Raw genomic sequence first — 14,916 nt, 5'->3', positions numbered from 1 at the left:
CAAGAGAGAGAGAGATAGAGAGAGAGGAACGGGGAAAGTTGTAAGCGAATTGTAGCGCCTTTTCAATGTACAAAAGTTTGGAATGAAAATGGGCAGAGATGACTTTGGAATGAATGCAATTTTGATAAAATATGCAAAGAACGCACGCGAAAACAGAACAACATACACAAACGCACACACACACACACACACAGAGAAAACTCGCTCAAACACTAAACATTGAAGCAGCGCGGCAACAAACGAAATGAAAAACGGCTGTGCAAATTAATTTTACGTTCAACACAAACCAACAACAATAAAACATCTGAGACAGCGCCAAACAAAAGCAGCAACAACAACAGCAAAGCACACTCCAAAACTTTACGACTTACTCATATATATACAATATACACACACACATATACATATACATTTATATCCACAAATGTATTTGTTTGTAACTTTTTATACGAGTTGCTGAATAGGAATAGTTACAGCCATCTGCGATACTACGCGCAAGTACTTCATACGAATGTCCGCGGGAGTGTTGAGTGTTGAGTTCTTGTTCTTCTTCTTCTTCTTCTTGTTGTTGTTCTTGTTCATCCCCCATAATGGCAAAATGGCATGATGAAAGCGGGAGACAATGTTGGGTAACGAATTGATTTTGATTTCGGATTCAACAAGGAAGTTGTTGTTCCTCGTCGCTCAACTCACTTAGCTTTGATTGCCGATCATTATGCTGCGACCAAAATATGAAATATAACTTATAATTGATTCAATTAGCACGCTTTAGTTGACTTTGTTTAGTGGACTGCAAAGTTTTAAGTTACTGCAAAACAGTGTCTTATAGAATAGTGTTCTGTTACATTAGTTCAATTGACTGAATAAGTTCGTTTTGTTCATTTTTTGATTATCAAAGTAGTAGCTTGTTCGGTTTTGTTCCCAACTTTGTTGGATTTTCATTTGCTTACGTCCTTAATTGTTATTTTTATAAGAACTAGTCTATTATGAAGATACAAAATGTGTATACTTTACATTATTAATATATTTTACAAAATCCATCTAATTTGAACGCTAACTAAGAATTGCTGCACCGAAGGAAACTGATAAGATAATAAGAAATAATAATAAGATATTAACAAACGTGTCATGTGAACAATAACGTAGATCTGAAATGATCAATTGAACAAGAACGAATTAAAGAACATAAGAACAAAAAGAATAATGAAGGTGAATTTATAATGTTTCTTCACTTTACTAGTTCAGTTTTATTCCTTAGTTGAATAACGAACTATTATAGACTATATTGAAATTGCTCAACACTCAATTTGCATTACAAATATAAGGTTCAAATAGGGTTCAATTACAACTGCCATAAATAAACTAACATATATTATTAATCAATTTATAGTTAAACAGTTTGTGTATAATTGAAATATTCTAAATAGCTTGGAAATTATTATGGAGCGATTACAGTTGGCATCGCCTTCCTAATTTAAAGCTGATGAAATGAATGCTCTCTGTGCGCTACATAGTCACTTTCATATTATATTGCGATTAATTCAAGCATCTTCTGAGAGGAAATGACGAGGAAATTGTGTACTCGCAAAAGCAAATTGATTACAGATAGCCGGAATTCTTTGGTCGTGTTTATAAATAGTAGTAGCAAAAGCAGCAGCAGCAGCAGCAGAGTCGTCCATCCCATGAGTTTTGCTCTCTCTCAACGTTTCAAGTGAGGAGGAAAAGTCGAAGGGAAAAGCCAGTCATAGCTGCGGGGGCATCTGATGGCTGGGGGATGGTTGAAAGTCTTCTACTCGTACTAAGTAGTTACAGAGCTTTTATTTAAATTTAATTTTTCTTATGACACACAAAGCGTAACTTTTCACTGTCGCCGCTTCGCATCGCATCGCGTTGCTTCGACTCGAGTCGAGTCGCGACTTTCTCGCCCCTCATCATTTCCAGCGTCAGTGCCGACGACATTGCCTGACAGCACTTCACAAAAACAAAATTTATCACGAATAAAAATTAATTAAATTTAATGGAGCGTAAAAAGTTGAATTTTATCCATGCCATATCTATATACTATACTTTGTATATGCAAGCCAGAAGCCAGAAGCCAGAACGCTTTTCAAGTTGTTTGGTAAAACACTTGGTTCCATTTAAGATATTATCCTCAAACTTCAACGTGTTTTTTAATAGCTCTGTTGACGTTTTATTTAATGGCACATCTGCATTAACTTTCAACTATTAATATTTATAAGTCCAGCTCGTCGATGCCAAAATAATCATACAAGTAAAATGATTTATGGCAGCTACACTTGAGTTTAATGATTTTCAAACACTATGGACAAAGATTTAATTTCAGCATTCACAGCGTCGAAAAAATCTAACTGAAGTATGAACCGAGAGAGTTCTTAAGATCTACGTGCATTTTGTCAACCACAACTCACATAGTTCAACATAAAAGGGGAGAAGAAAAAAAAAGAAAATTGCTTTTTGGGTGAAATTGTATTATACTAGATTAGACGTTTACCTCCAGCTGGCTTTAACTAAGCGAAGCAAAAACTATTTGAAATCATCACCGCACTCAAAGAAGAACTCAACCGCAATACAAGTGTAAAAGAAACCGAACTAAAAGAGAATTATGCATGCGAGTCGAATGAAGAAGTTGTGGTGAAACACAACAGGAGGACACGAAGGAAACGAAAGCACGGCACGGAAAAGCACAAAAAGGATGTGAGGTCGCTTCAAGGTACGAAAGTGTTAAATTGCGCAGTAGGCAAATGTTAAAGTACGCAACTTTGATTACTAAAATGTGGCATACAATTGCTACAAAGCTTACGATTTAATTATGTGCAGATAATTAGTTTAAATGTATTAGAAAATGAGTAAATATTTAAATGTAAAATAAATAAAACTGGCACTTTAAAAGCAGCTGTGCTCTTTGAAAAAGCAGTGCTTAGAAAATAAACCTTTAAAATCAAAATTTTGTAATAACAGCTTAATGTATTTATTTTTAAGTATTTCAACAATTTTTTCATTTTGGGTAAATTAATATTTTAGCGAATATGGATAATAACAAACAAAAAGATACAGGGCAAATCTAACGGGGTTTCGCTTATTTCTTATCTATCAACTAACACAAAGGAATATATTTTACAAAAAAACTTTTTATTATTTTGCGTGTATCGCACTGCTATTTTAAAGAACAAAGCTGAATTACGAAGTTGTTATAATAATACAAATAAGAATTATGAATGTAAATCATGCATAAAGCACTAATTAAAAATAATAATCAAAATATTATTTATATCATACATATGTATGTATATCTACAATAATGGAAGTTAATTTAATATTTTTTCATCAACAATTTGTGAATATTTTTTTTTTTGTCTTGCTCTTCTAATATTATATATAGTCTATATAAACCTTTTTTTTTTTTTAGAACACACTCATATATTCACTATTCAGGTGCAAAGCAATTCGAAAATTTTACTTAAACAGTATTAAAGAAAAACAATGTAAGAAACATCATATATGATATATTTTTGGATATACATTATTAAATTGACTTATTTCCATCATTTCATTCAATCTCCCAACTTGATTAAATAGAGTATCCCGTTTTCGATCACTTCCGCTACTAATAGACTGTCTAATTTCTACATGTGAACGCATTTAATTCTATGCGAATTTCATTGAGACAGGCAGGCGGCAAGCGGCGTTGCTTATCAATCCGCCAACCCTGGTCTAGGCAGCTGTCACACGAGGACATGCGACAAGAAAGATGAGCATGGCACTCGTATCAGCCAGGCTAACAAAGTTCCTCTACTCTTTTCCGTTGCCTCATCCCCCACATGCAGTTGATAGCCATCTGAGACATGTTTAGACCAACAAGCCGGCGTGGCATGGCATGGCAGCAGCAGGCTAAGACATTTTTGTGCCAACAATTTATAAATTAATTATGCATGCGTTGTTTCGCCTTGTTCGCTAAGACAAAAACGACAAGGACCAGCCAAATACTGCGAGTATGCGATACTCGGGGAAATTGTTTCAAATGCGTGAACTCCTTTTATTCAGAGCAACTGATGAGATGAATTTAAGTTAATAAATCCAATATCAGAGTATTTAAAGCTATTCTCATTGAAGAAAAACCTATTAGTTGATACCTAAATATTTTGTTTGGCTAAAAAATCTCTAAAAAATATATTAATTTTTCTTATTTGTCATGTATTTCTCTTAACACTTGTTGATTAATGTGCAGAGTAACTGAAAGTCGCAACTATTAGCTGTACTTGTTAATTTGTATTATTTTAATGATTCAGTACATTTAATCTGATTGGCCTTGGCCACAGCACCTTGTCTCTAAGCGGTTTGTCATTATATTTTTCGGTTTCATTTGCCGCAATTGTAATTCTCTCACATTGCAGTTGACGTATTGTCGAGTTAAAAGTATAATTTTTGCACAATGATATCACAAATTGCTGAGCACTTAAATTCTTGTGTTTGTTTGTTTCATTATTCACCATCGATTGCAACATTCTAATTAGTTTATTAATTGGCAATCCAAAGATAGATACTATGTTTTTAGTTTGCCACAACCAGCTAGATATGCTCAAGGCTAATCGACCAAAAACCGAAGCATCTGAAGAAAAGCGGACAAGTAAACAAACATTTGGATGACAAACATTCAGAAATACTTATAAGCATTGACCGATTGAATTGAATGTGTAGACAAATATTTGTGTATGGTATCACACTTGAAGAGTCACCTTGTAGGCCAATATCAATAGTACACATAACATACAATATATAAATGGAATCTATGCCTCACTGAAGTCGACAATTAACTCGACTTGCCCAAATCATCTTAAGCAATACGAAAATACTTTATGTATTCATGCACCGCACATGTGTTGTTGTACATATGCACATATAATCAATGATTTTATGTGGCTTCGAGGCTTTTGAAAAAAAAATATACTCAGACCGCATATTAAACATTAATGTAGAAGCAGAAAAAAGTCTGTGTGCTGTGTTGTTAGCTAACTAATTAAAATGTTACCAAACAAATTTAAAATTCATGTGAGTTAATGGGCAAACATACGCTTCTTAAAAAACATAAGGAAACAACTTCGAACTTACAAGTCGTATACGTAATTTAATCCAATAAATTATAAATACATTTTCGTTAAGAAAAAAGCCAAGGCTATCGAAGTAATTGAGTGAGCTTCTTTTGGGCACACTCCATCATGAACTCGAAAGAAAGAGATATCTAATAAAAATACAAGAAAAAATCAGGTGAATCTGTTTCTTAGCCATGGCAACTTAATGATGTTTGGTTTGTGGGCCACCCGCTGCAGCAATATGCCACAAAGGACAAAGATATGCTGCAGCTTCGACTTCTGATGCTTCTACCTGCTGCTCATGCTGCCTGCCATGGCTGACTGAGCACAGTCGAAGGATTGTGCTGCAAACAAAAGGGATAAAGAGTGAGAGAGAGAGAGAGGTAGAGAGGGAAGTAGAGAGAGAGACATGTACACACATAAACAGCAGAATCTTTTTAAGCCCTTTTCTCAACAATAGCCACACAGTGGCAACAAACAATGGCCACAAATGTAATGGCTGCTCGGGCGGCACACATTCCAAGTGCTTGCAGCGGCCACAAAGCTCGAATTGCAGCATTTAAATACTTCACAATAAGCAGAGGCAAGAACAAAACACAGAAGAAAAAAAGTGGCAACTGCAACAAATACGACTTTTCGTTTTCCTTTTGTGTGTGTGTTTGTGTGTGCCTAAGATCTTAGGCGTTGTCGTAGGCGTGGGCAACGTTGTTGGCGTTTGACACAAGGGTGGGCGTGGTCGAGGTGGCAGTGGCGGTGGCGGTGGTGATGGTGGGCGTCTGTCCAAGTGGCTGACAGTGGGCCAAGTGCCAAGTGGAAGAAGGTGAAGGCAAACCAACCATGGTTATTGTCACAGCCACTATTCACCATGGCCATAACTTGGCAACATTTTTCTAAAATAAATATCGCTGCTCTGCGACAATGCAAGAATGAGTCTCTCGCTATCTCTCTCTCTCTCACACACTATTGCCATTGTTTTTTACACACATTTACGTTTTTAAGTAGCCACATTGCAGATCCTTATTTACTTCATTGTGTACGCCACAGAGCGTGTCCTAATTTTGACTTAACTTAAGCTTGAGCTGGCAAAATACTTTGTCGTTGGTTGCAAGTTAAATTTGCGGGCGCTGGGGATTTGTTTAGTTTAAGACCACAGCACACAATGGCTTGACTTGTTGTAGATTAATTAATCGACAGTTATCTAAGCTAAAAATATAATCTCGAAGCATGTTGTCGAAAGAGGGAACGTTAAACAAGCATAACTTGTTATGAGTGGGTTCGACTTTGAGACACTTGTGATCTATTTCCTTATTTCGAATAAACTAAAATAAAATAAAATCAATAAGAATAAAAATTAAATAAAAATAACATTAAATAATGATATTGATAATTTTAATTTATTTCATTTGAATTAAATTAATAATTATTTATTACCTCTTTTTTAAATGTAATAATAAGTTAATTAAAATTTAATAAATTGGATCATTTTAAAAATTTTATTTTCATTCAAATAGTAGTTCTTTTTTGCAGCAATATTCTTAAAATGAAATGAAATGAAATAAAATAAAATAAATAATAAAAACTTGATAAAAAATAACCATTTCATATATTAAATTTTTATTAAATCAATCATTATATTTTCACATTTGCTTCAAATAAAATAAAACAAAATAAAAATTGAAAAATAAAATAGGATCAAATAAAATGGAATAGATTAAAATAAAATATCTAATACGAGTAATAATATAAATTTGATAAAATTAAAAATTTCAAATATTTAATTTTTGCATCTGCATAAAATAAATTAAAATGAAAATAAATTTAAATTTAAATTAAAATTAATTACTTCATTTTAATAATGTTAATGACTATTTTATATATGTGTCTTTAAATATGCATTATTTTTGCTTTAATTTTCTGGAATCAAAGTGCAAATATAATAAAATCATCCCGATCTTTACCCTAGCCTAAAAGTATTGTCATAAGTTAGAATTGTGTAATGTGTGCGTTTTTAGTGCTCAAGCACGAAAATTACTTGAAATTGACTTTATGGCATCGGATAAGCTTGTTGTTTTGAGCTTGCCACATACGTTGCCGCTAAGCCATAACACACTTGCAGCCTTTGGCCATGCTGCATGCGAGAACTGTAAACTGTGAACAACAGCAACTGGACAGCTGCATGGAGAGCGACGTCTTTAAGTTAACCCTGCGAAATATTGTGTGTGGGTGAGCAGGACACAACTTGCAATCCATACTTATACTATACTATACATATGCATGTAGAGTGTACATGTTCATGTAACTGTTTGTATATACCGCTTTCTCTGTGTTTACTTTGGCCTTTTCCTTTTGTGTTCTGTTTGCTAAGTGCGACAGAAAGTACGAGCAGAACCCGCTTTATATTTCGTGGTTCGGCTACAATTTGACTAACAAACTCTTCTCAATGACCCGTCGTCGACGTCGTCGTCGTTGTTGTTCTTGTTCTTGTTGTCCGTGGTCCTTGGTCGTTGGTCCGTTGGTCGAGTTTTCCTCTGCTCATTTGTCATTCAGCTTTGGGGGCACAATTACGTAAATTACAATTATGTTGTATTCCTTGGTTTCTCCGAGGGGTTCGTACTGTTAGAGTCTCAGTCTCGAGTTCAGTTGCCTGAATACCGACTTGATGACTGCGATGTGACCGCGGTGACAAAAAAAACCTTTGGCACACGTACAATGACTGCGAATGGATGTACTATAATTTTTCTTCTTTTTTTTTTTGGTGAGTTGCCTTTCATTGCGCATTTCTCTAAATATGCAAATAATAACACACAACTCGAATGGACTTAAAGTCCGCACAACAATCCTTTACTTAAATTTTAGGCAATCCTATTTTGGCATCTGTTTAAAGAGAATCATCAAATTGGCATCAAAGAAGTTGCCTTAGCCCCGCCCCTTTGTGGCCACCAGCTGGACGCTGCAGCGGCGAGCGACTATTGAGCAAATTTTGTTTCTTTAATGAATTTTTTCACTTTGGCATTTAATTTTTCCGGCTGTTGCGGTGCCTCTAAAAAGGGAAACACGCAAAGGGAAAAACCAAAAAAAAATGCTCTTTGGAAAATTTCATTTCGGAAATCAACTTATAACCATAAACAAGCCAGCAAACGCCTAAAAAGCCTTTACACTAAACTAGAAAGCAGAAGGAGGAGAAGCTGCAGCAGCTAGCCAGCCATATTAAGCCCAGCCCAAAACGAGCAATGTGGCAGCTTGGCCCGTGCCCGCGTGCCCCATGCCTCGTGCCACACACTTTTAAGCCCCTGTGACGTTGCTCTTCCGTTGCAACGGCAACAGCAACGGCAACGGACGCCTAAGCGCCAGATAAACTTTACGTCTTGAAGCGCACATCAGCCTCTGGCTTGGTTTCGTTTCGTTTCGTTTCGCATCGTCCTGGTCCCGGCCTCTACTCCACTTAGCACTTCAACTTGCTGGGGAATTGTGCGCCAATGTGTCTGCATAAAAATGTCCCAGTGTGTGTGTGTGTGCATGTATGTATATGCTTTGACTGCTGGCATTTTTGCATGTTTGTCTCGCAAATTATGCGTCGCGCACAAACAAAAGCGGAAATGCCGCCGCTCGCTGTTCGCTTCTCGCTTCTCGCTGTTCGCTGCTCTGGAACACTTTCGGGACGCTGTTGCTGATGATGGCTGTGGGTTTCGAATTGAGGTTGGGACGCGCTTTGAGGGTTCCCTCATCTTTATGCTTCCCTTTTTTTGCTTCTCTCATTTTTTTCACACGCCTGCCACCGTATTGGGGCGTGTTTGTGTGTTTTGCATCCTGCTCATTTTATTTTTTCGCTCCGAGCCGGAAATAATAATTGCAACATGGCGCACGGCAGAACACAAAACTGCAACTGGCAAAAGCAGAACAAACAAACAAAAAAAAGCTAGCGAATGTATCCGACAACACACACACACACAGCGAAGCATTTTCATTTTCACGGCACAAAACCCTGAGCTAACATCTTCCTAATTCCTGATTGCAGTTACAATTCCAGCATAATGATCAGCCGAGTCGATCTTGGCAGCGGCCATAAATACAAATGAGCTACGCAAATGAATATGCTATAAACAGACAGCTAACTGTGGCAGGTCTGTGTGCCTTTGTGAAATGAATGTGTTGTGCTCTCAGTCATATAAACAGTACTTAACTGTCCAACAAAGACAAACGGATGTGTCGACAGACAGCGTCGAGAGACACGCTGTCCATCTGTTTCCATACCCAACCATCCAACCATCCAACAATCCAGGCATCCAGCCATACATCCATCCATTAGTCCATCCGCTTCGCGTATGTTTCCAGACTAAGCCATGTCCATTTCAGCTGCTCACTGTTATTGTCTTGCATAGCTGAAAGCCTCGGTTGTGTACATAAGCATATACATACATACATACATATATGTATGTACGTATACGCATGGCTATACATATTCTTGGATGTGTCCAAATAATAACTAAGCACTGCATGCATCTCCATTTGCATCTCTGTTTGTAGACAGACACATTTGTATCTGTATCTGCTGCTCTATCTTGTCTATCTTCTAGACCTCCATCTCAGAAATAATCAACACCTTTTTTTTCGCATATAGAATATATGCACTATATGCCATATATATGTCTACATATAATATATATCTATACAACTGCATCTTTTTTGCAGTCTACTGTCGATCTGTAACGCGCTGTGCTCTGTGTTGTGCTTTCAATTGCAAATGCACGAGCGTATTTCACTATATATATTGACGTCTGACATGAATATAACCGAGCGCTTTATTGTTGTTTGCTTTGTGCCAGAAAGTACTTAGTACTCGTCTCTAATTTGCCTTTTTGCAATAAACTCAACTCGTTGCCTACGTCTCAGAGTTAATTGTTTTTGTAATTGACTTAAAGTGAACGAAGCCTGGGCTTGCCCTTCATACTATTTGACTTGGAAATTGAGAGAAGAGAACCCAATGAATATTTATGTTTTCAAACAATATTATTATCTATCCAATTGGCGGATGATGGAATAAGAATAAAGGTACTTACAAATAAGTAATTTAATTTATGCTAATTTTTGATGATTACAAATGTAATTTCAAATTACGAAAGTGCGATAATAAAGATTAATTGTTAGAAGCAACCATTTTAATATTTTAATTTAATCTATAAAAATGGCGGAAGACGGAATAAGAATGATAACTATGACTAAGTATAATAATAATAATAATAATAATAATAATAATAATAATAATAATAATAATAATAATAATAATAATAATAATAATAATAATAATAATAATAATAATAATAATAATAATAATAATAATAATAATAATAATAATAATAATAATAATAATAATAATATAATAATAATAATAATAATAATAATAATAATAATAAAATTAACTAGTATTTAACGATTTTAAACATTCGTTATTTTCTTCCATCTTTTTAATATTTTATTCCTTCTAATAAGCTGATGATAGAAAAGGTACTTCAAAGTAATTATAATAATAATATTTATATCTTGCTTATTTTTGACGATCGAAAAATGTAATTTTAAATTACCGAAAATAACGTGAGGTAATTCTAAAGATTAGTTATTTCTGAACACCTTTTTAATATTTAATTTGTAATTATAAAGTGTCAACAATTGCTTTCTTCAACTTATTCTATATTCTTATTGTTCTGTTAGCCACAAAATGCTGCTGGCGACATTTGCAGACGTTGAGGAGTTTCCAAAAGGAAATCAAAACGAAAAACGGAAGGCTAGAAAACAGAACTAGAAGGAAAAATGGGTGCTGAGCGTGAGAACCTAGGAAATGAAGGCAGCTTACAACAGTAGAGCAGAGCAGAGCAGAGCAGAGAATCAAAACTTCAAATCAGCCGCAAATTTCTCATATCCTTTACGTATCCTGCACTTTATTGCATTTCCGTGTTGTTTGAGCCAATCAAAGCACATCAGCCGGTCTCAATTCTCCTCAATTCGCAATTCAAACGCATTCGCAAGGCCTAAACATGTCGGTCATTGCAATCAGTGCCACACTAATTCGGCTTACAATCTACTCAAAAGTACAGTATGTGTGTATATACATAGTATATATGTCTGGCACATAGATAGAGAAACTACTATTTTCCAACTGCTCTATTGTCTCTGGCAACCTAATACCGATTTAAAAATCGATATACACAGACGACATATACTTTTGTATAGCTGATATCCTTTGCTGTCTCAACCATTTGAAGAAAATTCCAGTCCGTATTTTAAGGTTGACCGCGTGCCAAAACTGCCTATCGTGATTTTTCCAATTTGAAATGTCGAACATCTCTTTAAATCGATATGCCACTGACGATGATGATGATGGCGAGAACAGAACAGATTAAAGATACGAAAATTTGAAAATTGCTGATTTGGTAAAATCCGATTTAATCAATTTGTTTAACCAATTTGCATGGCACTCTGCAAACAAACGCTGTGTAAATACAGATTCGTATTTATATAGATAGATATTTCAGTACTCGCAAGTGAATTGAATCGTTCGAGTACTCGTATTCGTACTCATATTCATACTCGTACCCACATTTCTGTAGATTTTCGACTTCTCACACATTTTTCTTGAGCTGAGCCCCGGCTATAGTTTGAGTTCTATTGTATACCGTTTGAAGGCCTAATGAAAATCAAATTTAAAGACCACAACAACAACAAAGTCGTCTCAATGCAGCTGTGCTAACTGCTTACTGCTTACAACTTACTGAGTCTCACTCTGCTCACAGCTCAATGCTCAGTGCTCAGTGTTCAGTATAGTATGATTGTTGACGCTGTTTACGCTGCTGCTTTTGCATTTTTTTTGTTGTTCAATCAAACGTAAGTATGTAAATACGTATGCGTATGTGAGTGTATGTGAGCTGGGGAGTCAAACAGATTATATATATATATACAAACACAAATATACACACATATATACATATATGTATATTTTTTGTGTGTATGCACATGTTGAACTATTGAAACTTTTCCAGCTTTCATTTGAATTCCCGCGCCGGCAAACAGAAAAGTTTAACTATGATTACTATAAAAAAAATATAAATGCGAAAAACTAGTGCGAATGCTGCAAAGCCAAATAAAACTTGCTAAATTTTAATTATTGCGCACAAAGGAAAGTTTCGAAATCTTGGATTATTATTGTTGATTTGTGAGGCAATCGACAAAATGAATGTCGACAAAATCTAACTCGAGTTCGCCTTCTATTTTTTCAATATTTCTTTTTTTTTTGTTGGCTGCATGTTTAATTGCTTAATTTAATTTGCATAAAAAAAACGAAAATAAATAATAATAACAAAACAAAACACTGTACAAATACTAGCAAACAAAAAACTTACCTCGGTTCTTTTGTTCAGGTGTTGCAAAGTGTTTCGCAAATACTATGTACACACAATCATATGTATGTGTGTGTGTGTGTGTGTGTGAATATGTACGTATGTATGCTGCTGAATTTTTTATGATTATTATTTTTGTTTTTGTTTAACACTTCACTACCTTTTTTTTTGCGTGTCTGAGAACAAACACTGTAAGAAAACTTTTAGAGTGGGCTTTGCCTGTTGATTTGCAAATCGTTATTTTTATTTTTTATTTTTTTTTTTTTTTGCGCTCTTATTTCTTATTTGTTACTATTCTTCTTTGTGCACTATTCCAATGAATGTATATTATTATTATTTGATTTTATTTGTTTCCACCACTGCACATAGCTCAACGCACTTGTTTATGTTTACTCGCTGCGACGATGAGAAATTGGTACGCAAAAAATTGGGAAATAACGAAACAACACACAATAATAGACGCAAGCTGCAGCTTTATTGCCAAAAGCTCGCCAGAACTTTTCTGCCCAGCTACTTCGAACTCCGTTAGACGACTGAATCGGCTAGCGCTAAACCACAAATTTATAAGCGCCGTTTTCCGAAGCTCAGCTTCGTGTTGTGCGCTCTGCGCATGCGCTGGATTTGACGCAAAAAAAATATAAACACAAAGCAGCTGGTTCTATGGAGCTCAGCGGGCTCAGCTGTTTTTGGCAAAAGCCGGCAACAATACGACCGAAGCGAGACGAGTGTCTTTAAATGGTTGGTTATGTGCCTGGCTGGGGCGGACTAGTTGACTGAGCAATGCAAATACTCTCGCAGCAGCAAAGACACAACTCAGTTCTTGGTGGTGTCATTGTTGTTGTTGTTGTTGTAGCCCATCTAATATGAGCATAGGTAAGTACACACATAACACACGTACGTACATATGTATGTAAGTTTGTGACTGTGTACATACGATTACAGCTGTAAGAAATAAGTTCATCTGAGATAAAAGCTCTCAAGCTTATAAAGATCCACAACAGGTGGCAGTGAGTACATATGTATGTATTGTTAATAAACACACACATTCATTATACTTGTGGAGCAAGAATAAGATGAAAGTCACAAAATTAGTATCTATTTTTTGTTATCTGCTATTCTTTGTTCGACGATATTAATAGTAGGGGATTAACCTTTCATCGACTTAAATTGACATTAAATAGGCATAGCCAAGTTGCTGAACAGGCAGCAAGAGACGTCTTCGACAGCATGAAATGTTTGTATAGATTCCAGCTCAGCACAAACAGATAATATTATTATAATGAAGCATCCAGATTAAACTAGCGAAAAAATTTCCGATATGCATACTTATACAAACAAATTATAAACTAATTTATTAAACGAAAGGAAATATTGGGACTACTACGAATCTTGTTTTCATTCTACCCGCACCATAATTTGAATTTTTGCCATAAATTTGAATTTCTACTTGCCGATACCCATATGTATCATATGATACGTTATACTAAGTTTTTAGTAAATAATGGTTTTCAAATACATCTTTTAGAAATGAATAAGAAGCAATTATTTCACAAACTGTGTTTCAACATGAAAGATGATATATCCTATAGTATATATGTCAGTATACACATACATACATAATTTAAAAATGAAGGTCTAAAATTTTCGTTTATCAAATATATTTTGCGCAGTAAGAGATACGGATAAAAAAAAACTCGCCAAACACGATTTAATTAGACGCGCTAAGTAATCGTTACTCCCGACTCTAAAATAAAATATACAATACATATTTACATATGTATTTGCAAAATGCACATGCTGATTCTATAGAATTACGTTGTTTATTTGGAGTTTTTTGAACTGTAATAACTTTTTAACGACAACGCTAAATCCAAAAATGTATTTAAATGTGAACAAATGCGCTAATATTTCACTATATAAGTCACAGATTATACATACTTTGACTAGTTAATCAGCAAAATTTAGCATATATTAAATGAACAAGCAAAAACAGTCGTCTTGACTGCAAGATTTTTATTGGAATAACGAATGCATAAATAACATAAAATAATTTCAAATATAAATTTTAATGTATTGCAATAAAATATTTTATTTTTTATGTAGTTTTTGTTTGTTTGTTATTTGTTTCCACGCTCTAATGCTTACATACTACTAACATTTAAAAAGTAAACGCAAATTGTTGGTAAATTATAAGAAAGCTTTCTTATTTATAAAACTGAGATAAAATAGGTAGTTGGAGTAAAAAAACGTTATAAGCAGCCTAAAATTATTTATATTTTTCTAAAAATGTACATATTTGAACTCGATAGTTAAAATCCACCAAATATTAATCGCTCGACCGCCACAATATTATGTCTTGTATTTTTAAAATTTGTATACAATTTTATTGGCAATTAAAAACTTAAAGAATTCAATGAAAA

The 14,916-nt window shown here is 34.7% G+C and overlaps 1 protein-coding gene across 2 annotated transcripts in view; it reads right to left on the bottom strand.

Annotated features, from left to right (window-relative positions):
* Positions 1-13,036, bottom strand: part of LOC133839887 (Ig-like and fibronectin type-III domain-containing protein 2) — a 51,796-nt gene extending 38,760 nt beyond the window's left edge. For both annotated transcript variants that reach the window (XM_062271515.1, XM_062271517.1), the window contains exon 1: positions 12,500-13,036. The gene's annotated coding sequence lies outside the window, so the exon portion shown is untranslated. The remainder of the gene's footprint in view (positions 1-12,499) is intronic.
* Between the last annotated feature and the right edge of the window lie 1,880 nt (positions 13,037-14,916).

Source organism: Drosophila sulfurigaster, chromosome 3 (assembly GCF_023558435.1).
Source record: "Drosophila sulfurigaster albostrigata strain 15112-1811.04 chromosome 3, ASM2355843v2, whole genome shotgun sequence".
Classification (NCBI taxonomy): Eukaryota; Metazoa; Arthropoda; class Insecta; order Diptera; family Drosophilidae; genus Drosophila; species Drosophila sulfurigaster.
The sequence above is the reverse complement of the archived record's forward strand: the minus strand, read 5'-3'. Positions and strand labels throughout refer to the sequence as shown.